Genomic DNA, 26,312 nt, shown 5'->3' on the forward strand with positions numbered 1-26,312 from the left:
GCTTGCTTAGACCAATATAGCTGTGGTATAGCTATGCTACTGTTTAGTGCAACATGCCATATAAGACATTGATGAAAATAAAAACAAACTTACTGGATCTTCGTATAGTGTAACAATAGTAGCATTTTCATCCTCAAACAATGAGTCTGTCCACTGTAGTCATTATCAGCCACCACAAAGTGTTGCTCGTTCTGTGACAGAAATGACATTGCACCTTAGCTGTCTTTTAAGTTGTCCATTTTATCCATTGTTATACTGGCATACAATCCCATTATAACGATCAGCAGGTTGTAGCATATCCAATGTACTTCTGAAAAAAAATCGTCATGTCTGTATCGGTGCATTGTTAATTATCTTTATTATCAATAAATTTTTACATTCTTGAGTCAACGATATCAAAATCGCGATTACGACAAAACATGTTAACGGAATACTGTGAATAGGAGTACTAGCGGAGTAGAACAAATTGTCTTTTGCCAATAAAAGTCAAAGTGTAAATGTACGAATAACCATATTCAAAACGTGAGAAAGAAACACGTCGAAACAAAAGTTTATAAATATCGGATTACTTAATTTATATATCTTCCTCTGAAAGGTATCGCTTCTCAAATGATGAAAAACACAATTGTACTCCAATTTGCATTGTTTTGTATGGCAAGCACGCATAATTGCACACGAGTTGATGATGAAATATATCGTGACGGCCGGAGCAATAACTTACTGGCTGATTCACATCGCGTCCTGGGTACCTATTTTTGAAATCGTTCGTAATGAAACGAATCGTTTATGAACAAAAAAGTGGGCCTATGGGTTTTGTACATATATTTTTCAACAAAACAGTTGACCACCAAACGATTCCGCATCGAATGAGCCCTGTTTGAGTTAAATCGGTTGAAAAATAATATTTATCCACCAAATTACACAGCTTAGGTCACGTTTTCATGCAACCCATGGCGTGAGCGTACGGTTTTTTCTATTTTCCGGGAAAACGATTGACCACCAAACGTTTTCATCGTGATATTCGTGACCATCAAACGATTCCGCGTTGAATGAGCCCTGTTTGAGTTAAATCGGTTGAAAAATAAAAATTGTCCGGCTAACTTCACACCGAAAATTACTTCTTTATTTTACAGGAAAACGACTAACCACCAAACGATCGGACTAGACTACCAAAGACCACCAAACGACCACCAAACAAATGCAATTAATTAAAGTTCGATACGTTGAAGTTGCCCGGCTAACTTCACTGAGGTGACCAATGGTGGGGATACAGGTAACAGTGCTACCAACTTAATTGCGCAAGAACGGATTCTGTATTGCAATTAAGCATTTTGTACAATGTTATCGGAGGTTAATTAAAAAATAGTCCTCGTATATTTAGTTCTTGTAAAGTTTAGGATCTGCAAAGAGAGGAAACTGAACAATGATTACAAGTGAATAAATTTATTAAGACAACTAAAAATAAGAGATTAATACAAAGAACGGACAATCATACACGTCTCAACTCAACAAAGTGACCGACGCGACTGACTTCCTTCCATGGTGGAAGGGATAGCATGGTGTGTGCAGTTCGGTGGAAGTATAACATGGTGTGCTCAATTTGGCTAAACCACGCCCCTTTTCACGGCAAAGTGTCTCTTATTCCTGAAGGCTGCCAACTGTGAAAAAATGAAATATTTAATGTCGGAAAGTTGCTGAACCTAGATGGTCGCATCTTTGTCACACGTACGAGTGCATGCATTGCGTCTTTTTCTGTCATACCAGCGCCGCCAGCGTCATTGCTCCAATTTCAGTGTCTTTGCTTCATAGCGTCCATAGTAACAACACGTGCTTTGAGGTTATTTTTTAAACTTTATTGTAAAATAAAGTGAAAATGGTACATTGTGTAGTGAAATCGTGTAAAAATTGCAACGAAACGTACTTACCGGCGCAAGTAAGCTTTTTCCGATTTCCGGAAAATGCAGTAATGCGTGAAGGCTGAATTCAGAGAATCGGAGAGAGTTTTATGCCGAAAAATATTAAGAATGGTAAGTCTTATTAAATATTATTAGCCAATTTTTTGTAATGACATTATTTCCATTGCAATTTGTATTACACATACAGGCACACACACAACATTCCAATACTGTTCCAAAAGAAAATATTGTAAATATTTGTATCTTAATAGAGCAACCTAACCTAACACCAATTACTTGATATATATACTAACCAACAACTTTCTATTTAATTGTCTTAATTTTTGCAATAAATTTAAAGAATAGTATATTAAACTGATACAATATGTTTCAAGATAATTAAATGTACGTATCATGTATACATTTATACGTATTGTCGAAATTAAAATAATTTAATAGGAAGTTACATAGCACACATCAAGTGCTTGATGTAAACTAAGACAATTGTTAACTTATTAATTGTTAGTTAACTTAACTATTATTCTGTCATTTGAATTTTCAGCAAATATATGCTTAGCACACTTCACAGAATATTTGTTTGTGAGAAGTAAAAAGATTCGACCTCCTATGGACATTCGAAGACAGTCGCTTTTGCCGAGTGCAGTTCCAACATTATTGTTACCAAAAACGGAAAATAGGTAAAAATGAATAAATAATAATTGATGTATTAATTACTGAAAAATACATTCCTTTTTTTGCATAACATTATCAAAGTAACATTTATATTTTCTATTTTAGTAACAATGAAAGTAATATGGACTTCAAAGTCATAGCCGAAGATTTTCCGCTTCCCGTCATCCACGAAAATGTACATGTAGTCTTCCGAGTTACTCGTCAGCCCTGATGATCCATCGAATATACAGGAATGTATGATAGATGCAGAATCACCGAAGGGTCGATTTAGAAGGTAAGAACAACATTGAACGATTACTGATGATAGTAATTTGCTATCTTAATTTACCACAAAATTCTTGGTATATACAATAAACAATGATGTTTTGTTTTATTATTACAGTAATCGAAGGCTGGAGGAAACATATGCAATGTGTTGAACGCCACCAAAAACAAGAAAAAAATGAAAAAAATCAAATAGAATTTTTAGCTCTTAGTTTTTTAACTTTGAAATGTATAAAATAATAAATAATTATGTGTATCTAAAAACTGTATAATATAAGAATTGTGTATAATAAATTATTATATTTATCATGAAACTTGCATAAAAAATAATGACTTATTTCTTCACATTTTGTCGGTAGAGATTGTCTTAGTCAGTTCATTCAAAAACACCAACACATGGCTCAAGCATAAAATCAATGAATATTATTTAATTCAATTTAACTATCTTAACTATTTTTTTCTTTTCATTTTTAATGAAAAAATATCTTCAAATTTCAATAATTTTTTATTTACAAAAAATTAATATTCTGTAATGATTTGTGGACTTAATAATTCTATTTATTTCTTGTTTTGGAAAAAATTCTTGTATATCAATAGTTGTTTTTTAAATTTTTAAGAACTTTATTTTTTATTATTAAAATTACCGTAAAATTTATTACGATATTTATATTTGTAGTGTTATTTCAAATATTATTTTATTATTCAATACTATTAATCTTTATATTTTACACAAACTGTTTAATTTTTATTAATTTTTTACAATGAGCGCAATTAGTCTTTTGTGTCGTGTTGTATTTAATAACATTTATTTACAGCGGTAACTATCTGCAAGAAAAGAGATAGAGTGAAAATAGGAAACGTCCGACAAAGACAGTTATATCAGGTGTACAGACTTTAGAAAGTGAAATACTTCAACTTTTCACAGTTGGCAGCCCTCTGGAATAAGAAGCAGAAAAACGACGGAGAGCGCAGATTTTAGAGAAAGAAGGCTGCAAATTGAGCACACCATGCTATCCCTTCCACCATGATGGTGTGTGCAGTTCGGCTAAACCACGCCCACTTTTGCTCTGCAAGGGCTACAATGTACCAGACAGCCAACTGTGAAAAGTAAAATTATTTAGTGTCAGCCTGTTGGTATGCTGGATCTACCTTCTTTGTTTCACACATGTTAGTTTCTCTTTCTATCTTTGTATGTATATTTCCATGGCTCGATTTACATACGTCAGAAGGAAGGTGTGATTTGCATGTAAGTGATATTTTTTAATATTTTACAATTGAACAAGTTTGTTGTTATATCAAAATTAAATATTAAATTGGAAAGGCTTAACAATAAGACAAGCAAATACAGTTATTTTCGCTCAGTTAAATTCTGAGCGTCCTCATTATTGTATAGATTTTTAGCAATAAAAAATAAATAGATAAAAAATAACTAAGTAAATAAATAAATAAAAAATAAAAAGACAATAAAATTAAACCTAAAAATTATATAAAAATATAATAATACGAAAGTCTTGTAGTCATGAAAAAAAAAATATATATTAACAATAGACGCCATAAAGCAGATATGGATGGGGCGCGTGTATAGCGATATAGATATTTTTAGTTTATTTCTGAAAAATGTGTTTTCGAACTATAACTTTACCATACATGTTTGAATTTGTTGTTAAATATGCTATAAGTTTTCATATAAAATAAATTTTAAATTTTTCAGAAATTTAGGAGAGAAGGAGAATTTCGAGAAAAATGACATTTAAAAAAAATCTAAACAAAGTGTTATAAAATACATAGAAATATATAAAACTTTTATTTGAAACTTTTTTTATATTTTTTACCATTTCGACGGTATTACTTCAGAAATTAAAAAATCAATTTATTTCAAGAGCGTGTTTTATCCTCTTGACAATCATGTGGGCCTGTTGTAATACATATAAAAATACGTGTCCCATATTTTTATCTGTATTACAACATATTAAAGGCTTGTCAATTTCTTGCGAACTCTTATGCTGTTTCCTATTTCTTTCACACCTGTTCTCGCGATGAAGAGGAAATGGAGGAAACTAGAGTCCTATATAAAGAGAGAAGCGACATTGATGTCCGAAGCTCTGATTGGTAATCTGATTGATATTTGATTGGCTAAGCGAGCAGCCATATTGTGACCACAGCTATTTGCAGAATGATACGAATGGTGTTTGATGACGTTGAGCGGTCCCAAAATGGCGGTGGAGGACTCAATTGGATACTGAAGGTTGTAGTGGGGGTTCGATGTCGCTTCTCTCTTTATATAGGACTCTAGAGGAAACTAACCGAATGAACCGAATCTTCGGTCAAAAATTAGTGTAACACTTCATGTGCATAATTGTTCCCGATAGAAAGAGAAGCAGATACTTGAATAAGTGCATGAAACAAGGACAGATGATTCGGCATACCAACAGGCTGACGCTAAATAATTTTGCTTTTCACTGTTGGCTGTCTGGTACATAATAACCCACCAATAGACAAAGAGGGCAAACTTTTAGAGAGAGACACGCGTGAACTGCACCATGTTATCCTTCCACCATGCTTCCTTCACGAATCATTGCATCAACTTATTGCAGAATGCGCCTTCCGCTCATCTCTTACACCAATCATTCAAATGCAAACACAATGAATAAAACAGAACGGACTTAATATCTTTAACTGTTATTTTTCAACAGTTCTAAAAGACAAACTCCACAAAATATGTTTTTTTTATTCTTTTGAGGTCACTGAGCACGAATCCAAATTTAAGTTCTAAAACGCAAAATCGTGGTTGATACTGTTTTCCAGATTTTTTTTTTTTGGATTCTTATGGTTCAAGTTCCGTTAGTTATATCATGCAATGGTATAAATTCTCAAGAAAGGTTCAATATTTAGAACTTCATACATTGAATGCCATTCTATCTTTAATCGGCTGAGTAATAATACTTATTCCCTTAAAAAATTTTTTATATTCAGAAGCAGCAATGGCTGTCTTATCTAGAATCCCTAGAAGTAGAAAGTGTGGACATCTCTTAGAACATATAGTACTGGAAGGAGCATAGCCCTATCAGCCCCGTGCATTTGATTGTCCGAGAGTAGATTGATAAAGATGGAGAGATGATGGTCCTAACTTGTAATGCGCATGCTCCATACAGATGCGTGCATGGTCGCCATCCAAGGCATCTAAGTTAACCTTCAATTGAGCTTTGTAAGTATTGAGTTGTATTGAGTTCAGGACGCGTAATCAAAAAACCCCTTTGGAAGAATTGAACATTATTCTACGAAATTGTGACAATAATGTATTGCTACATTTGCAAGGAACGAGATCAGGCGTCTACATATCACATGTAAGTTTAATTATTTACAAGATCTGTTTTTTAATCACAGAACAGAAATGATTAGATTAATTATTAAACAATATTTAAAGATTCGAATCCATCATACGAATAAGCAACTTTGTGAAAAAGATAATTATATCAGGCACAAATATATGAAACTTGTACTGTTCGATAACCAATAAATAAATATACAAATTATTATTCACATTTGAATGCGTTTTTATTCAGTTAATATAAATTATATTTTGTCACTTGTCACTTCAATATTTTTTTTATCATAAATTAGTTTTTTATTGACCTTTATACATATACTGTTTTGTGCTATAATTCATTTGCCCGCGCTTTCCTGGTCATGCGCATTACAAACTAGTATCATCATCTATCTATCTCTGTCAATCTATTCGACGACACTTTCAAGAGACTATGCTCCTTCCAGTATTATATGTTCTAAGGGACATCTGCCCCTAAAATGTCGGTGATGAATATGTCAGTGTATGTACGTGAGTTTTATGTGTGTGTATGTTTAGGGTGACACTCTTTTGGACACAGTACGATTGGACATCAACCAATCATCTTGACTTATCTAACCAAACCAACGGAAAAACTCTAGGTATCGGCCGCTGTGAGTGGTGGTGTCCAATCGTGCGGTGTCCAATTGTGCGCACCCCGTATGTTTATCATTGTGTGCACTTGAACGTGTTGTATGCTGTTATCGCATTGGCTAAAGAGGATTAAATAGGGATCTGTATTGGTGCTGCCATTTTAGGTGCACAATCATGTGCATCCAATCACGTGGAACCCCGAGATGTCCAGACTCTCTACTTCTAGGGACTCTAGTCTTACCCGCCTCAGCGCGCCGCCTGCTGCGGCTCCCTATGGGTTGGCAACGGACGGGCGGTTTCCGTGTGCGTAATGAAAATACGCGCTCATTTGACAAACTTTACTAATTTCTATTTTGATAACTATTGCAAATAATGAAAAATGGTAAAAGACTTTTCTTCTCACAAGGAAGGTTTGCAAACCCGAAAATTCAAAAAATTCTAAAACTTTGTGTACACATAGAGGAATTCACCCATAACACAAAAACATTTTTTGTTCGTGTCCAATTTCAGTTTAAAGGGGTGAAACACCCCTTTGGAGACAATCTGTTTTTTCTTTCTACAGATTAACATAAGGGACACGTATTTTTTTATATTTTCCCAATCTCACTTTTAGAGAGTGGAACACCCCTTTGAAAAAAATCAGTTTTTTTCTTTCGAAGCGTGTATCGTCGAAAGTAAGAGATAGAGAAAAATGTTCTAAATAAAAGTTGAAAGGCTTGAAGAGTACTTCACAATAATAATTAAAAAAACTTTTTTATTATTTTTTATACTTCCCCCACTACTTCATATTTGTTTTTAAAAATTTTCGAATATTTTAATGACAGAATTGAAGCTTATTTTTATACGAATCCAACCATGTATAACAAAGTCTTTTCGATGTACTATTCTTGAACAATAATAACAAACTTTTTATATATGCACGCTATACGTACCTGTTTGTGCGCTCGATTTTTCTGCGCTGGATCGGATTCGTCTCATATGTATTGCTAATCGCGTATTACACGAAAGAGTGTTAAAGACAAATTAGTACAATGAATATTAGTACAATGAATATTAAAATGAGAATTTTTTAAATAATAATAGTAATAGTGATTGAAATAATAAAATAATAATGAGTTTTTTGAACTCAACTGCTAAAATCAGTCAAATATTGTTGGCGGTGTCAAAGTATGTACCTAATACTTTGTAAAATTAAAAACGAGTTATGAATAAATAATTCTTTTAGCAAAATATCGTTTATTTAATTTTGACTGTAGAACAGTTGATTGCAATGGTTAATATTTTATTGACGAATGTTGGGCAACCCGAGAATTCAGTAAACTTAAAAATATTATGTGCAAGTAGAATAGTTCACAAAATCATTTTTTACTTGCATCAAATTATAGCTTTAGGGGATAAAATCACTCCTTGAAGAAAATGTATATTTTCTTTTCGGCAAAATAACTTTCGAGAATGGTGACACTTATAAGAAAATATTAAAAGCATCTTATTTTTTTTTTGTTGCATGCAACTGCGTATAGATAAGAATGAAATTATTTGTTGATAGTAAGAAAGCATTCATCGGTCGTAGCTAGGTCTTACTGCTTTTATTTTTATTTATGTGATTTTATATACTTCTCCGAATTTAACCAGAATGTGCGCTAAATTAATTTTCGGTCACACAGCATGTCGAATAAGAATTAGTAATATCACTATTTATATTAAATTAATTAATTTAATATAATACTTGATGCTGATTTGCATCTATATACTCATTCCCCCCTAAAAATTATTTTTTGCAATAAATTTCTTACAGTTTTTTCAGGGGGGAATGGGTATATAGATGCAAATCAGCATCAAGTATTATATTAAATTAATTAATTTAATATAAATAGTGATATTACTAATTCTTATTCGACATGCTGTGTTATGATCGAAAATTAATTCGGCGCACATTCTGGTTGAATTCAGAGAAGTATATAAAATCACATAAATAAAAATAAAAGCACTAAGACCTAGCTACGACCGATGAAGGCTTTCTTACTATCATTGTGTTGTTACACTATCGGTCTAATAACATATTTGTAATTTGAATCACGCGCCTAGAAATGCGTTGTCACTCATATACCAATATTGCGAGAAATATCACTGTCCCCCGGTGGTCGAGGTGGTAAGACACTGGTACCGGACAATCCGGAGTAGAGTCCTATATAAAGAGAGAAGCGACATTGATGTCCGAAGCTCTGATTGGTAATCTGATTGATACTTGATTGGCTAAGCGAGCAGCCATAGTGTAACCACAGCTGTTTGCAGAATGATACGAATGGTGTTTGATGACGTTAGAGCGGTCCCAAAATGACGGTGGAGGACTCAATTGGATACTGAAGGTTGTGGTGGGGGTTTGATGTCGCTTCTCTCTTTATATAGGACTCTAATCCGGAGGTGCCAGGTTCGAACCCTGGGTGCGTGCGTGCGTGCGTGCGTGCGTGTATGTGTGTATATGTGTATATATGAGAGGCATTCTCCATCAAAAAGCCATCCCTGCTGCTCATTTCAATTTTTGAGATAAAATGTTCTACAAGGGCTTAAAATTTTTGTTGAAATATCTAGTTCTTGATGTCGTTGGGTCTTTTAGAAAATTCAAAATGGCGGACCCAATATCACGGCTAAAATAAAAAAAGCCTTTGAAAAAATGCATAATAACGTGAATAAATGTGCAAGATGTGACGTAGCGAAGGTCTGATCTCTATGTATAAGTGTGTGAGTGTGTGTGTGGTGGAGGGGGGTTGCGCTCGCGCGCTCACTCGTGTACGTGTATAAATGAATCATGCAAAAATTAATCATTCAACATGGTTTGGCTATCAAGGCATTAGCGTATAAAATTTCGGATTATTTCATTATCCTCGTTCTGAAAAAGTACGTTACAAAATACCGATGGTACAAAAAATATTATTTTTTAAAAAACATTTTCTCCACAGAATAATAGTAAGATTACTTAAAATTACTTTGAAACTTATATTATCCTTTATAACATTTTCTGCAATTGCAAATGTTAGCAACAGATTAGTTAGTAGGAAAACCGCAAATGAGAAACATACTTTGTTATAGTCAATTTTGTTAGCATACTTTTTGTAGAGGAGGTCTGATTCCTGTATGTATGTATGCACTCCCACGCTCCTTTTATGAGTTAGTTGATCAATATTAGTCACTTTGACTCTTACGTTTGAAATACTTGATTTACGCGAATCCTCTGGCCTCTCACATTCGGGGTGCTTGATTTACGTGAGTCCTTTTGCTTCTTACATTTAGGGTACTTGATTTAAGTGAATCCCCTTGCTTCTCACGTGTATACGTGTGCCTGTGTGTGTATATAGATGAATGTTTTATGAAATATTTTTTTATTCTATATCTCTTACTTTTGTTTTTTACAACTGCCATAGTGTTCCATTTGTATCATTAGAATACCTTTTGATTAACACTTTATTCTTGTCCACAACTGTAAACCAATGATTCTTAAGAATTTGCGGTACAAGCGGTGCAGTTTCAAATCTCTTCTGAAGTTTTCTTTTTATCTTTTCATGATCAGTTTTTTTAAATAAAAAATCTTCATGTTCTTAAAATATTTTTTAGCCCAATTAAAAAGAACTTGAGATGTTAGTATTGCATCTTGTGGTTTAGCAACAAGACTTGCTTTACATGTCTCTCTTTTAAAAGTAGCACCAATGTCATCATAAGCACTTTTACCGTGAGCAGTCGCACTGTAATGCCACTCTGCTTGAATATTGAAATCATGTTTATGCTGCACTAAGTTAGCAATTTGAAATTTATTTTTAAAATGCTGTTTTCTCCGTCAGTCACATATAATATTCTTTTAAAATTTTTGTCACTTTTAAAATCTCCGGAATTAATAATATTTGTACAGTGTAAACGGCAGCGGTATCGTGTTTCAAACTCTTCAATAAAAGTATATTACTCTTGTGTTTCAATTCAGAATTTTCTTTATAATAGTAAATAACAGGAAACACAGTACACTGATCATTGTTGAAGTGAAATGCTTGTGAGTCATTTTGATAAACATATGAATAGTTTTCAGAAAAGTCAAACATCACAATTACTTCATCTTCACAAAGATTCTTTTTTTTTCTGAAATGAAAAGCATTTGTTGTTTGGCGATAAATGAATGAGATTTCAGAATTTGTAATTTGTTGCATAACTCGTTTACAAACTCATCAACTTTTAACTGTTGCGTTAATAGAGTTGATCGATCAGTTCCGGTCCATAAGGACATTAAACATGAGAAATGCATGAATCGTCCAATAGTTTAGAAAGTTTTGTACAAAGTTCGGTAGTACCTGGGTATTGATCACATTTATCAAGGTAGCAATCAGGATTCGATTCCTTACATATAATTTCATTCAAACAATCTTTATAATTGGAAAGTGGCTTGTCTATATTTTCTGTTAGTTTCCGTACATCAATTGCATCAGGCATTAACTTGACATTTTCATGGATTGTGCAAACACAAACAGAATGTGTTCCAGAAGCCCCAGGGAGTATGCGATTTCTAGGTCTAAGTTTAGCAAATGTACTAAAGCAAACATCATATTTTGGGTTGGATTCTTTAAATAAGGCATGCAGTTCTTTTAAATTTAATAGTAAAAGACGTTTTTGCACCATTGTCCATTTATTATCAATTATTAAAAAAATGGCATTCTTTATTCCAGACATTATTCTGCTGTTTATATCACTATTATAAAACTCAATTACTTTTTCAACAGTAGTTTGCGGTAAAACTTCTTCAACTCTTGTAGTAGTATCAGCTAATACGCCATGGCTGGAATTCAATTCCTTAGATTTTTTACTAAATATCATGATGCATCAAATTCTTTTACTATTTTTCTTACACTCCATAACGACGGAGCTATAGTGAGAATTCGCACTCTTAAAGTATCATTGTGTTTCAAAAAAATTTTTGTTTAAGACTATCAAGCATTTCTTCCAGTTCAATTTTTCTAGGTGATCGAATGTTATCTTCATCATAAGAAATCTCTGAGTTATTAATATCCGTTGTTAATAAGCTTCCATCACATTCCATATTTGTGACACAATCATTAGATTCATTTACAGACATATCAACATATTCAGTCTTACTTTTTTTCCTACATGCACTACAAATTTTAGAATTGGTCGGTATCTCAGGAAATTTCTCGAATGAATTTTGGTATCACTCGTTAATCTTTATCACGATGTCCTTTTTCACCAAGTTTCTTGAATGAATTCACACATCTATCTGTACGAGATTTAGCCGACATTTTTTATTTTGGATATGGTACAGGTAAGAGATAATTAAAATAATTGTAGAAAATAATAAAAATCAATAAAAAAGAGACAAAAACGTGAATTGAATATTTGAAAAAACTTATTGATTGACTGAATTGCAAACCATAATTAATTAACTCTATGAATTCCGTAATTATTAAACGTATTGTGAGGTTCTCTAATCCAAAACAAGACGAGAAAATTTGAAAAATGAAAGAATATTATTGCGCCTTTTATCCCGTATGTGTAGTTTTCTTATTTACGAGATGTAAACTCTGCCACTATCTAGCGGCGATATCGCGTACTACTTGCAAGTGAACGACTTTACAGACAGATTTTTTGGGTTCATGCAATCAATATGTCGTCAATATATTCGATCGACTTGTACGCTATTGACTGTCAATCTTATGTATTTTGATCAACTGATGCTGTTGCATTTTTACGAGATATTTGCTAACACTATTTGCAATAACAAAACTGCTTGGTGTTTGTTATCAGTCTGTCATTAATATGTTTGACATTTGCTTACTGTTAATCACTTTGTCATATATTTTACCAAGAAAGATTATTGTATATTATCTAAAGTGTTCTAACAGAATTGACTATAACAAAGTATGTTTCCCGTTTACGGTTTTTCTACTAAGTAATCTGTTGTCAACGTTTGCAATTGCAAAAAATGTTATAAAGGATATTATAAGTTTCAAAGTAATTTTAAGTAATCTTCCCAGTCGACACAGTTATATGTTTACTATATAATAGTTATACATTTCAATATCTCGTTTTATATAACGTGAAAGTTACTGCAATATTGTAGCTATATTATAATTTCGCCCTTTTTCGTAAGTAACAGTGACGACATATTTATGTTGAAATAAATCACCGTAGATCATAGCTCATACAGCACATTAATATTGTATCAACATTTCATGCAATATTTAATCGCAATATTAATGAGACATTGCAGCAATGTCTAATGTCCCTTGAATCAATGTTAAAATTTCTCTAAAATGTAAATATTAATATGGTTACACCACATAATTCTAATGCAAAACCATGTTTTTGTAGCATTTTACATTTTTTGCAAAAAAAAATCTCGGGAATTTTCTCTTGAAAATTCCCAAGTGGCCACCCATCTAAGTCGTGACCGCGGTGGACGTTGTTTAACTTCTGCGACTGCTGCGAACTGGAAACCTCGTAATGATCTGTGAACACTTTATACTAATGCGTATATAACTGATAGATTAAGTGAATATATGTAGAAAAGATGAAACGTGTATAATTAAAGCATAATATTTATATAAACATATATAAAAATATAGTTTTTTTTACTGATTATTACAAATGCGGAATAGCATTTGGAATAATTTTGTTTGTCATTCGTTAAAATAAGAGTACAATTAGAAACAAATCTATATGACACAATAATTAAATTAAAAATAAAAAAAATTTTTTTTGAACATTAAAAAAGCATTTAAAAAATATTGTCTAATCATTAAGATCAAGATCTTTTTGTCAACAAACTTATTTTGTATATTGACATTAATTTATTCAATGTTGCTTTAACGTTACAGTAACATTAATATTTAATCAACGGTAATTTTTCAGAATACCCCACCTCACCTCCGATTTTGACGAAATTAAGCTCATTCAAGCGTTTTCGCTCAAAATGAACAAATTTGGAAGAAAAAAGTGTTGCTCTGTCTCGCGAACCGAGATATCAATCGTTAAAGTTGGCGATTGTATAGGTTAGAAAACCTATCATCAAAATATAAAACGTCTATATAGTTCCAATAATTAAATTCTATATAATAATAGTATTATCATGTAACTAATTAATTATATTGATTTTATATTGCGACAATATCATGTTACAATACTGATTATATATTGGAGCATTACATATTTGTTATGCTAATACTATGTAACAATTGCACATTTATATTAGATAGAAAGAAGCAATAGACATAGCTGTGATGTAAATATTATGAAACATTTGTTATATAAACTATTATTCTCTGATTATATAGCAGTTACAAATTGTGTCGACTGGATTACTATTATTCTGTGGAGAAAATGTTTTTTTTAAAAAACTATATTTTTTGTGCCATAGGTTTTTTGTGACGTACTTTTTCTGAACGAGGATGATGAAATAATTCGAAATTTTATATGCAAATTTCTTGATAGCCAGATCATGTTGAACAAGGATAGATTTTTAGGTGATTTATTTATACACGCACACAAGTGAGTGCGCAAGCGCATCCCCTCTACACACACACACACACACACACACGCGCGCGCGCGCGCACACGCACACGCATACGCACACGCACACGCACGCGCGCGCGCGCACACACACACACACACACACACACACACACACTTACACATAAGGATCAGACCTCCGCTACGTCACATCTTGCACATTTATTTACGTTATTATGTATTTTTTAAAGGCTTTTTCCATTTTAATTGTGATATTGGGTCCGTCATTTTAAATTTTCCAAAAGGCCCAACGACATAAAAAAATAGACATTTTAACAAAAATTTCAAGCCTTTGTGGAACATTTTATCTCAAAAATTGAAATGGGCAGCAAAGGTGGCCTTTTTGACGGAAAATGCCCTATATATACATATATACCGGGTGATCCATTTTAAAGTATCCCCTAGAAAATTTCGAAAACTAAGCATTTTCAGCAAAAATGTTTCAGACAAAAGTTATATGGTTTCGAAGAGGACATAAGGTGCTGTTATTAATTTGACCTTGAATAGTTGCTTGAAGGCCACATGAAGGTCACTTTCAATTTTTTTTAATGGAATGGCCTACTTTTTATTACATATTCTTGTAGCTTATCTTGACACGTTTCCAAAACACTATAAACAAATGTTTTTTTGTTAAGTATTTTTCGAGTTGTGAGGTTTGAAATTTAATTTTTCAAGAAATACACTTTAGATAAAAAAATTAAAAAAAAAACAGGTGTTTGATATTTTTTTTAATGCTATGTAATAATGGCTATATTTTTTCATTATACCGTCGGCTTTAGCGTTACCCGATGTACACCGCGAGGAGGTAGCACGGTCGGATTTTGTACATCATGTAGCCCTTAAAAGGGCTGATGTTATAATTGATCTTTTTAAGCAGTAAGGTGCTCAAAAGTGGCACCGTTAATCTGTTGACAAAGCTGGATTCGGCGTTGAAAATGAGTAACAATATGCAAAAATGTATCGCGTGTGATATTATTGCACGCTATTTGAATTCTTTCTATCATATCGGCTCGGGTGGTCTTTCTCGATAGACATAATTTTTGAGGAAGCCCCACAAGTAGAGCAGTCAGGAGCAATTAAATCTGGTGTCCTTGATGGCCACTTAATTGGACCTCCTCTGCCTAATACTTTTCAGGATACATTTCATTAAGGTAGTTCCTTACGACGTGTGCAAAATGTGGAGGAGCACCATCTTGCTGAAACCACATTCTCATTCTTGTATGCAGATCAACGTTTTCTAGCAAAAATGGAAGATCGTCTCTTAGCAGTCGCAAGTAACTTTCACCGTTGACAGTGTTATCAATAGGGACCAATGAGGTAGCCATTTACAATTCCGTACCACACATTGACGGTCCAGCGGTGTTAATGATCTATTTGCTGCATCCAATGTGGGTTCATGGGGACCCAGTAGTGGCTGTTGTGTCGATTCAATGATCCATCACTGTGAAATGTGGCTTCGTCAGAGAACATTACGAACTTGAAAAAGTTTTCATCGTTTTGAATTTGCTGTACTGCCCACTGACAAAACAATAGCCGTGATTCTGCTTATTTAACGCTTGATTCAAAGACAAATGGTAAGGGTGGTACTTCACGACTTTCAATCTTTGTATCTTTGCGCAGTCTCTCTTGGGATACCAATTTGAATTTGAATTTGGGGCGTTGATATGTTAGGGTTCAAATGAACTGTCGCCAAAACTGTAAGAAAACGCGCATTCATACGATAATCGTCGATTATACGTCATTTTTGTTGTCGCCGAATATTTCCTCTTCGAATTCTTGATTCAATTTTGCAAATTGCGGAAGCATTCGGGTGATGCAGTCGCATAGGATATCGTCTACGATACAATACTGCTGCTCTTTTATAAAACAGTGGCATTCTCTTAAAACAAAGAGAATATCCATGATTTCATTCGGAGAGTAATCACCCATTCCGCCCGATTCTCAGATGATATAAATCTAATAATTTGTTCAGAAATCGAAGTAACAGATAATGAAAACTTTTACACACAAGGAAGACACAAAACAAAAGACTTTATTGACTTTAAGGTTCAGATGTAACTATTTGGATGTAACGTGGATACAGTGTGGATACAATGTAAACACTCATGTGTCTTTGAACCAAGCATTAAATGAGCAGGATCACGAAGAACGGCAATTGTTTTGTCAGTGGGCAGTACAGCAAATTCAAAACGATGAAAACTTTTTGAAGTCTGCTTCTGACTTCTGAGTACTTCTGTATACTGTTACTCATTTTCAACGCCGAATCCAGCTTTGTCAACAGGTTAACGGTGCCACTTTTGAGAACCTTATTGCTTAAAAAGATCAATTATAACGTCAGCCCTTTTAAGGGCTACATGATGTACAAAATTCGACCGTGCTACCTCCTCGCGGTGTACATCGGTAACGCTAAAGCCGGCGGTATGATGAAAAAATATAGCCATTATTACATAGCATTTAAAAAAATATTAAACACATTTTTTAAATTTTTTTTAGTTTTTTTTTAGTTTTTTTTTAATTTTTTGATCTAAAGTGTATTTCTTGAAAAATTAACTTTTAAGCCTCACAACTCGAAAAATACTTAACAAAAAAACATTTGTTTATAATGTTTTGGAAACGTCTCAAGATAAGCTACAAGAATATGTAATAAAAAGTAGGCCGTTCCCCATACAACACAGAGACATTGCAGAATGATTTCATTGAAACATTGTAATATTGCATTTTGATTGCGAAACATTGCTGCAACATTGCTGGAACATTGCAGCAACATTAAGATGTCCGCTTTTTGAAATATTGCATTAAAACATCCCATTTTTCCAAAATATTCACATAAATATTATTACATCACATAATTTCAATAAACAAAACAATATTTGTGTAACATTTTAAAAACATTTTTTGCAAAAAAAAATCTCGGGAATATTTTTTCGGAAATTTCTAAGCGGTCACCCATCCAAGTCGCGACTCCGATGAACGTTGCTTGACCTCCGTGATCGCTGCGAACTGATTCCTCATGATGACCTGTGAACACTTTATGCTGATATGTGCTGATAACTAGTAGATCAGGTCAATATACGTTATCAAAAAAATGAAATATGTATAATTAAAGCACAACATTTATATAAACAAATATAAAATTATAGTTTTTTTACTAATTTTGCAAATGCAGAATAGCATCTGGAATAACTTTTCTGTTATTTGTTTAAATAAGATGCAATTAGAAAATATATATCAATACAATAGAATAATTAAATTAAATATAAAAAAAATTTTATTAAAAAAACAATTAGAAAAGATTGTTCATTGGGCAGTAGATCGATTTCTTCATATATGGACCTATTTCATCTATTGATATAAATATTTATGTTTCTTAACAATACTATGATGCACACAGCACCACTGGACCGCATGCCTTTTTCTAGATGTCTTAGAGTCAACATTTAAAGGATGTCTGCAGACGTCTATGCAAAGTCAATTTGCAGTCAACTTTGAAAGCCTGACTTGGATGAGTCGACTTACAGTCGATATATGGACGGTTGTACTGTTGGGGAATGTAAAGATTGAGCGGAAAATTTAGTAACGTCGCCCGACCTTTGCTAAATGCGGATGAATAATTATGGATGAGTTAAATTAATATATTATTATACGCGAATATTCTGCTTTGGCTCTTTATTGCCATTACTTTATTAAAAAATTATGATATTGCAATGTTTCCGCAATATTACTGGCATATGCCATGCGATGTTGCAGGCATATTGTTAATTTATGTTTCTGCAATGTCTCCGTAATATTGCATTGCAATCTGGAACATTGCAACGTTGCTGCAATGTTGCTGGAATCTTCTGTGCTGTATGGGTCCATTTAAAAAATTGAAAGTGACCTTCACGTGGCCTTCAAGCAACTATACAAGGTCAAATTAATACCACCAACTTATGTCCCCCTCGAAACCAGATAACTTTTGTTTGAAACATTTTTGCTGAAAATGTTTAGTTTTCGAAATATTCTAGGGGATACTTTAAAATGGGTCACCCGGTATATATAACAAAATGAAACGTTGTTTCTTATGGATTTTTATCCCGGATTATAATGTGATTTTAGTTTTCGTCTAGTATGAAAACTCACCGAGATAGATAGAGTTGAAGTGACACCGTCTTTCACGGATCGAAATGCTTTTTTACTAAAAATTCCCTTGCCTCTCACAGATTGAGGTGCTTTTTTAATGTGAGCCCTATTGGCTCTCACAGATTGGGGTGTTTTTTTAATGTGAGTGATAGATATTTTAGATAAATAGAAATAGATTTTTTTTAACGCCATGATAAAGTAAAAATGATCATTTTTGACACTTTTCTAAGAAATCTGACGTGATAGAGCAATTTGTTTAACAGATTTGTGTTTAGCACACAAAAATACATGGAAAATAATAACTTTTATGTAAACAACAGAAAAGAACTCTGAGAACAGCGCCTTGTGTTATGAAAAACCATCACTTTTAACCCTTTATGTTTCCGGAACCGCGCTTATGCTCATCTTAAAATTTCTCTGGGATTAATGTTTTATTATATAATACTATTAGGCATAAAAGAAAGTTTAAAATTCGAGGTCCAAGAAATGGGCCAAATTTGTTATTCTTTCAATTATTATTAGTATTGTAACGATACGCCCCTCCATCGTCCGTGCGCCTCCGTTCCGTCCACCGAACAACGAACGCCGAGCGTGGCACGAGACCACGTGCGCGCATGACCGAACTTCGCTGTGCAACCACGCGGCGACACGCGCGCCGACCGTGGCGTTCCACAACGCTCCCACTCCGGCTTGGCCGACCGAGCGCGCGGATTGGCTTGCCCAACCGCGCGTTCGGATATACAGGGTGCGAGAAAAGTTCCGGGACGGCGAAATATCTCGAAAACTAAGCATTTTAGGAAAAAGTGTTTCAGACAAAAGTTGTAGGGTTTAAAAAGATCTATTTACTGATCTTATCAGTTTGACCTTGGATGGCGTCGCCAAGGTCAGATCGAAATTACATTAACTTTTTTAAATGGAACACCTAACTTTTTATTGCATATTCTTGTAGCTTATCTCGAGACCTTTCCAAAACATTACAAGAAAGTTTATTTTCGTTGAGTACTTTCCGAGTTGTGAGGCTTGAAAGCTACAGTGTACTGTAGTGTGGGTCCAGCCACTCTTGTCTTAACTGGCCGGACACACGCCACACTTGCCTTAACTGGCCGGACACACGCCACACTTGCCTTAACTGGCCGGACACACGCCACACTTGCCTTAACTGGCCGGACCCACACGCCACTCTTGCCTTAACTGGCTGGACCCACACTACAGTACACTGTAGCTTTCAAGCCTCACAACTCGGAAAGTACTCAACGAAAATAAACTTTCTTGTAATGTTTTGGAAAGGTCTCGAGATAAGCTACAAGAATATGTAATAAAAAGTTAGGTGTTCCATTTAAAAAAGTTAATGTAATTTCGATCTGACCTTGGCGACGCCATCCAAGGTCAAACTGATAAGATCAGTAAATAGATCTTTTTAAACCCTACAACTTTTGTCTGAAACACTTTTTCCTAAAATGCTTAGTTTTCGAGATATTTCGCCGTCCCGGAACTTTTCTCGCACCCTGTATAAGCCGGCAGTGAGAAAGCACAAGGCAGATCCGTCCGACTATCCGACCCGTCCACAGACCGAGCAGTCTCGATCGCTTCTTTAAGACGAGCATTCTTGTCGCACTCCGACATCCTCGACGGGCATTCCCGTCGATATCCTCGGCCGAGTATCTTCGACCAGTCGGCTCCGATATCCTCAACGAGCATTCTCGTCATTATCACCGGCCGAGCATTCTCGACCAATCACGTCCGAGATCCTCGACGAGCATTTTCGTCATCATCACCGGCCGAGCATTCTCGACCAATCCCCGTCGTCCTCGAATACCTTTGCTGCCGCACCGACGTACGGCCACGTTTCGTAACCTGTTCATCGGCAGGACATAAGCAACCTGTCGATCGAGCGCCCCACTTGCACGGGGCGCGCTCGGGCGAATCGCGGAGGCGCACTTGCGCACGTGCTTACACCACCGCGTTAGCCAATCCCGCCACGCCCCGCGATTTCCCGACCGTACGGGCGAACAGCCCGCATAGCTCACCGCATAGTATCCGACTACACACTAGTTTAGCCTAAGTATGTAAATAAGTAGTTAAGCTCTTTTGTTTAAGTATAAATCGTGAATAAACCTTTTGTCTCCGAAGTCACTCTGTCGCGCAACTAGATCCGATTACCAGCGATTGGCTGGACATCGACGAGCTCTCTTTCATTTTTGTTAACTCTTTCTTGCGCGTCCATTTCGCAATTATTGTTCTGTCACAACTACCACTCATGTCCTAAATAAATCATTCTCTATTTTGTCTACTTGAAACACTGGGTATAATCATTACGGACTCCTGACCAACCGACGAGCCTTATCCGGACCGATCCCGGAATTCCCGCACCGTCACACCGAAATCGCGTACCGTTACAGTATTATTATTAAAAAACTCTTATTTTAATATTTACTGTACTATACTGATTTGTTTTTAACACTCTTTTGCGTAATACGGGATTAGTGATACTTATGAGACGAATCCGTTTCAGCGCGGAAAAATTGAGCACACGAACAAGTACGTATAGCGTGCATATATAAGGAGGTTATTAGTATTGTTCAAGAATGGTACCTCGGAAAGACACTTTGTTATATATGGTTGGGTTTGTATAAAAACAAGCTTTAATTCCGTCATTAAAATACTTGAAAATTTTTAAAAACAAATTTAAAATGGTGGGAAAAGTATAAAAAAGTAAAAACAAATATTTTTTAATTATTGTTGTGAAGTACTCTTCAACCCATTTAACTTTCATTTAAAACATTTTTTTCTATCTTTTATAATTTCGACGATACATGCTTTAAAAGAAAAAAAAAAAACGATTTTTTTCAAAGAGGTGTTTCACCCCCTAAAAGTGAGATTGGACACGTATAAAAAAATACGTGTCCTTTATTTTTATTTGTACTACAAACACTCGTCAACATCGAAGAGGGACATTTCCATAGTAGACGGACGGGTGCGCGTACAATGCGTTATGGGGTGATTTTTAATTATTTTTGGAAAATAAAAATGTTGCATTATGACTTTATCATATACCGTTGAATTCATAATAAAATAAGCTTTATTTTGCTTATAAAAAGAAATAAAAATTTTGACAAAATAGGTATGTGGTGGAGGAAAATATAAAAAAAATTAAAAAGAAATTTTTTTGCTGTTATAAAGTACTTTTCGAGCCATTCAAACCATTTATTTAGAACATTTTTTTTATCTCTTACAGTTTCGACGATATACGCTTCGATAGAAAAAACCGATTTTTTTCAAAGGGGTGTTTTATCTCCTTAAACTGAAATCGGGCACGAACAAAAAATATTTTTTGGTTATGGATAAACTCCTCTATGTGTACACAAAATTTCAGACATTTTTGAATTTTCGTGTTTGCATACCTTCCATGTCAATACGACTCGCTCTATCAACTCACAAGAGCATAAGTTTTAGTTTTCTGACCTGTATAATTAAATACATTGAATTAAAATTTGAATGATGAACCAGTAAATTTCCTGTTATAATAAAAACAGTGATCAGTTTCACACAAAACGTCGAGCAGAGTAGTTATAAATAATCCCTTGTTCATATTTTATACGATTAAGTCATAATTTATACAAATTATAAAAATTATACAAATTATGCGTATGATTCCGTTTTAGATTCGTTGTATAATCATTTTATTAAAATTCTAACATCCCCACAGTTGAAACTCATATGTCCATATAGGCCTGATTACCATGAGGTAAATTAATCTTTTGTGATAAAAATCCAATTGTGATTTACATCCAATTAGCCAATACATTTGACGTATTTTTATTCAGATTTGTTTTGCTTTCTTTTGTAGGTGATATTTCCACATCAATTTTGCGTCAAGTTGCATGCCCATTACTTTGGCGAGTTACCCTATGGTATTTGTTGATTGTCTAATTGTACTCTCTGATCTAGATCCACACGCTGTAGCATGAAAGTAACATGTGTCGAATTTGACTGGTTGAATTTGATTTTCTAGTCTGTAGTTCATTTTACGATTTGATTCAAAGCGAATTGATTTTTATTTGCTTTAACTTACAATTTCATCACAGCCATTATAGCTGTATCATCAGCAAAAGTGGTTATGACAGTTTTTTTTTGTCGATGTATCTGTGGTAAATGTTAGATATAAGATTGGCGTAGGACACTACCTTGCGGAACTCTAACTTTTATTGAATAGAATGCAGATTTTGCCTCTTCATACTTTACTCTAAACTTACGTTCTGAAAGAGATGACTCTAGTATTCTACAATTATCTGATAGCATCTCGCTCAATTTATGCCATACCCTATCGAATGCCTGTGCAACATCTGAAAACACCCGTGAGCAGTACATTCCTTCCGCGAAGGCTTTCTCATTTATTGAGGTTACCTTATGTATTTGGTCTATGGTTGAGTGTTGATTACGGAATCCAAGTTGATGATTTGATATTTTAACAATGGCTTAAGTCGTTTAAAGAGTAATTTTTCAAATAGTTTTGATAATATCGGAAACAGCGAGATTGGTCTGTACAATGTTACTTCTTAGACAGGTTTATTGGATATATGTATCATAATAAACTGTGCTGTTTTAAAAATATCATGCATATTCTAATCTAATGTAAGCATTAAAGATATAATTGTAGTAATTAACATAACCGCCTTTTATGATCATTCTTTGAACATTCTGGTTATTATCTTATCAATTCCTGGCGCTTTTTCTATTTTATATTTTTGTTAATTTCTTGCGTAATCTTAGCGTCATAAGTTTTATGTGCACATCGTTTTTATATTCTATGGTTAATGCAACATTTATTGTAATTGTTAGAATACTTCATATAAATGTCTAGCCAATAATTTTGCTTTTTCCTCATCCCGTATCACCCAACTACTTCTTTCCCCTTACGAAAAGATATCACTGGCTAGATATTATAATCCATATGGTTACTGTAATTCCGCCCGAAATTATTACATATGACGTATCACATACATGTAGTTACTGTACTGCAAATACTACAATTATCAAATTTTTATAGTATTTTGTTGCAGAAGGATTATATGGCATGCCATAGAATGGAACGCATGTGTGTAATTATTGTATTAAATTACGGGTAATTTACAATAATATATATTCATGTACATACAGGATGTTTGATAAAACTTACTTATGTTCTTGTGGGTTGATAGAGCAGGTCAAACTGAGAAAAGTCTTTTACTATTTTTCAAAATTCACAATAGTTACCAAGATAAAAATTAATAAAGTCGTCAAATGACCACATTCATTCCCTACCCACTGCATGTGGGGACCGCCCGTCGATCATCAAACCATAGGCTGCCACGACAGGTGGCGCGGTGAGACGGGTAAGACAGTCATTGCTGCTTTTCTCTTCTCACCGCGCCGCCTGCTGCGGCTGCCACTGGTTTGGCGACCGATGGGCGGTCCCCGCGTGTAGTGGGTTGGAAAAGTATGTTCTCATTTGCCAATTTTATTAATTTTTATCTTGGTAACTATTGCGAATTTTAAAAAATGGTAAAGGACTTTTCGTCTCAGTTAGATCTGTTGTATAAACCCATGAGGGCATAAGTAGGTTTTATCAAACACCCCGTATATAAGGTGTCCCAGACCATTGTATATGGGCGGATCCCAATAGCACACGGGACCGATAGCACACCACCACTCACAGCAACCTAGAGTTTTTCCGTTGATTAGGTTAGATAAGTCAAGATGATTGGCTGGTGGGCTATCGCACCATGCGTTATCGGATCCCGTTCGTTGTATACAGATTGTCACAATGAGATAGAAGGGATCAAGATAAATAAAAAATCTAATACTATTTTGCGATAATTGCAATAATTTTTGAGTTATAAAATATCAAAGTCAGAGGAATAAGAGCGTGCGGAGAGACAAGCGGTCGCTCGCCTGAACTATAAGACCGCCAAACGCGAACCGACAGTATGCGACAGTGAGTAGTGCGCGGGGAGGAGAAAGATAACTTGGCACCGTCGTTCCTTTATATCCTCCCATCACTTCAACGCTCGCGTCAACGCTATACACTCGCGATCACGATTAATAGGTATTTTGTTCTTTGTAATATTTATAGCATTTTTATAGCAAAAAAACAAAAAGTTAAATAATGTGACTTTGCGAATGTAGCATTACACTACTCATTCTGAAGTACAAGAACACAGTATATTATCTCTTTAAACAGTTCTAATTAATACTACTCAAATCTCACCATTATGTGTAATTAAAAAAAAAATTTAAACGATCACCATTTCTTTACATTTTTCATATTAAACACAGTAAGACATTCGGATAAATAATATGCTAATTATAATTTTATCACAATTCTAGCGACACTTTTTATTAGAAATATTTACGTAATAATATAGCACATTGTTACTATAAATGTAAGTAATGTCGACAAATGTAATTTAATACATTATTATAAGAAAATGTATAAAATCTAACATTAAAAAGTCTGTTACTGCTGTAACTGTGCTTAAATTGATGATTGTAAAGCAAAATATTCTATTACAACTGCGATAATCAGCACCATACTTTCTCCAAATATCGTGCTATGTTTAAAAGTATAAAAAAAGTAACAGTTTATATTTATTTTTAAAATTACACATAATGGTGGGACTCAAATATGACTAATTCAAACTATTGTTGTAATATTTACTGCATTCTTGTTCTTTAGAATAAGAGGTATGATTCTACATTCGCGAAGTCACATTATTTAACTTTGGCTTTTTGCTATAAAAAATGCTTTAAATATTACTAAGAACAAAATACTTAATAATCGTAATTGCAAGTATATAGCGTTGACACGAGCATTGGCGAGGTGTGGAGGCATGAGGTTGTGGCGTTGAAAGGCATCCTTCTCCTTGCCACGCCCTACTCACTGTCGGCTACTGTCAGGCCGCGATGGACAGTCCTGCGGTTCAGGCGACCGACCGTTTGCCTTTCCGCGTGCTCTTATTCGTCTAATTTTAATATTTTATAACTCGAAAATTATTACAAATATTGCAATAATTTTTGAGATATAAAATATTAAAATCAAACAAATAAGAGCGTGCGGAGAAACAAACAGTCGTACCGCCCATCGCGGTACTGCGGTCCGACAGTAGGCGTCGATGAGTAGCGCGCACCAAAGGGAGAGATAGCTTACAAGGAACATTTGCGCACCTAGAAATTCAAAAAATTCTGAAATTTTGTGTATACATATAGGAGTTTATCCATAACACAAAAATATTTTTTGTTCGTGCTCAATTTCAGTTTAAGGGGGAAAAACACTCTTTTGAAAAAAATCAGTTTTTTTACAAGCGAATATTGTCGAAACTATAAGAGATAGAAAAAAAATGTTCCGAATAAAAGTTGAATGGCTTGAAAAGTACGTTACAACAATAATTAAAAAAAATTTTTTATTGTTTTTTATACTTCTTCCACCACTTCACATTTGTTTTTTAAAATTTTTAAATATTTTAATGACAGAATTAAAGCTTATTTTTATACGAATTCAACCATATATAATAAAGTGTCCTTCTGATGTACTATTTTTAAAAAATAATAACAAATTTTTTATATATGCACGTTATACGTACCTGTTCGTATGTTCGATTTTTCTATGCTGGAACAGATTTGTCTCATATGTATTGTCAATCGCTTATTACATGAAAGAGCATTGAAGGCAAATCAGTATAGTACAATAAATTTATTATATTAAAATAATATTAAAATAATTTTTTTAAATATAATAATAATAATTGAAATAATAATATAATAATGAGTATTTTAAACCAGACTATTAAAATCAGTCAAATATTTTT

At 34.0% G+C, this 26,312-nt stretch overlaps 1 protein-coding gene and 1 long non-coding RNA gene across 3 annotated transcripts in view; both read left to right on the forward strand.

The window, feature by feature from the left end:
- LOC105197011 overlaps positions 1-26,312 on the forward strand; it is a 255,685-nt gene that overhangs the window by 70,821 nt on the left and 158,552 nt on the right. The window lies entirely within an intron of this gene.
- Positions 2,579-3,025, forward strand: LOC120357464. Its single transcript, XR_005574470.1, has 3 exons — positions 2,579-2,593; positions 2,694-2,862; positions 2,971-3,025. It is a non-coding gene; the product is annotated as an uncharacterized LOC120357464 (long non-coding RNA).

The sequence above is a fragment of the Solenopsis invicta genome, chromosome 4, assembly GCF_016802725.1.
Source record: "Solenopsis invicta isolate M01_SB chromosome 4, UNIL_Sinv_3.0, whole genome shotgun sequence".
Classification (NCBI taxonomy): Eukaryota; Metazoa; Arthropoda; class Insecta; order Hymenoptera; family Formicidae; genus Solenopsis; species Solenopsis invicta.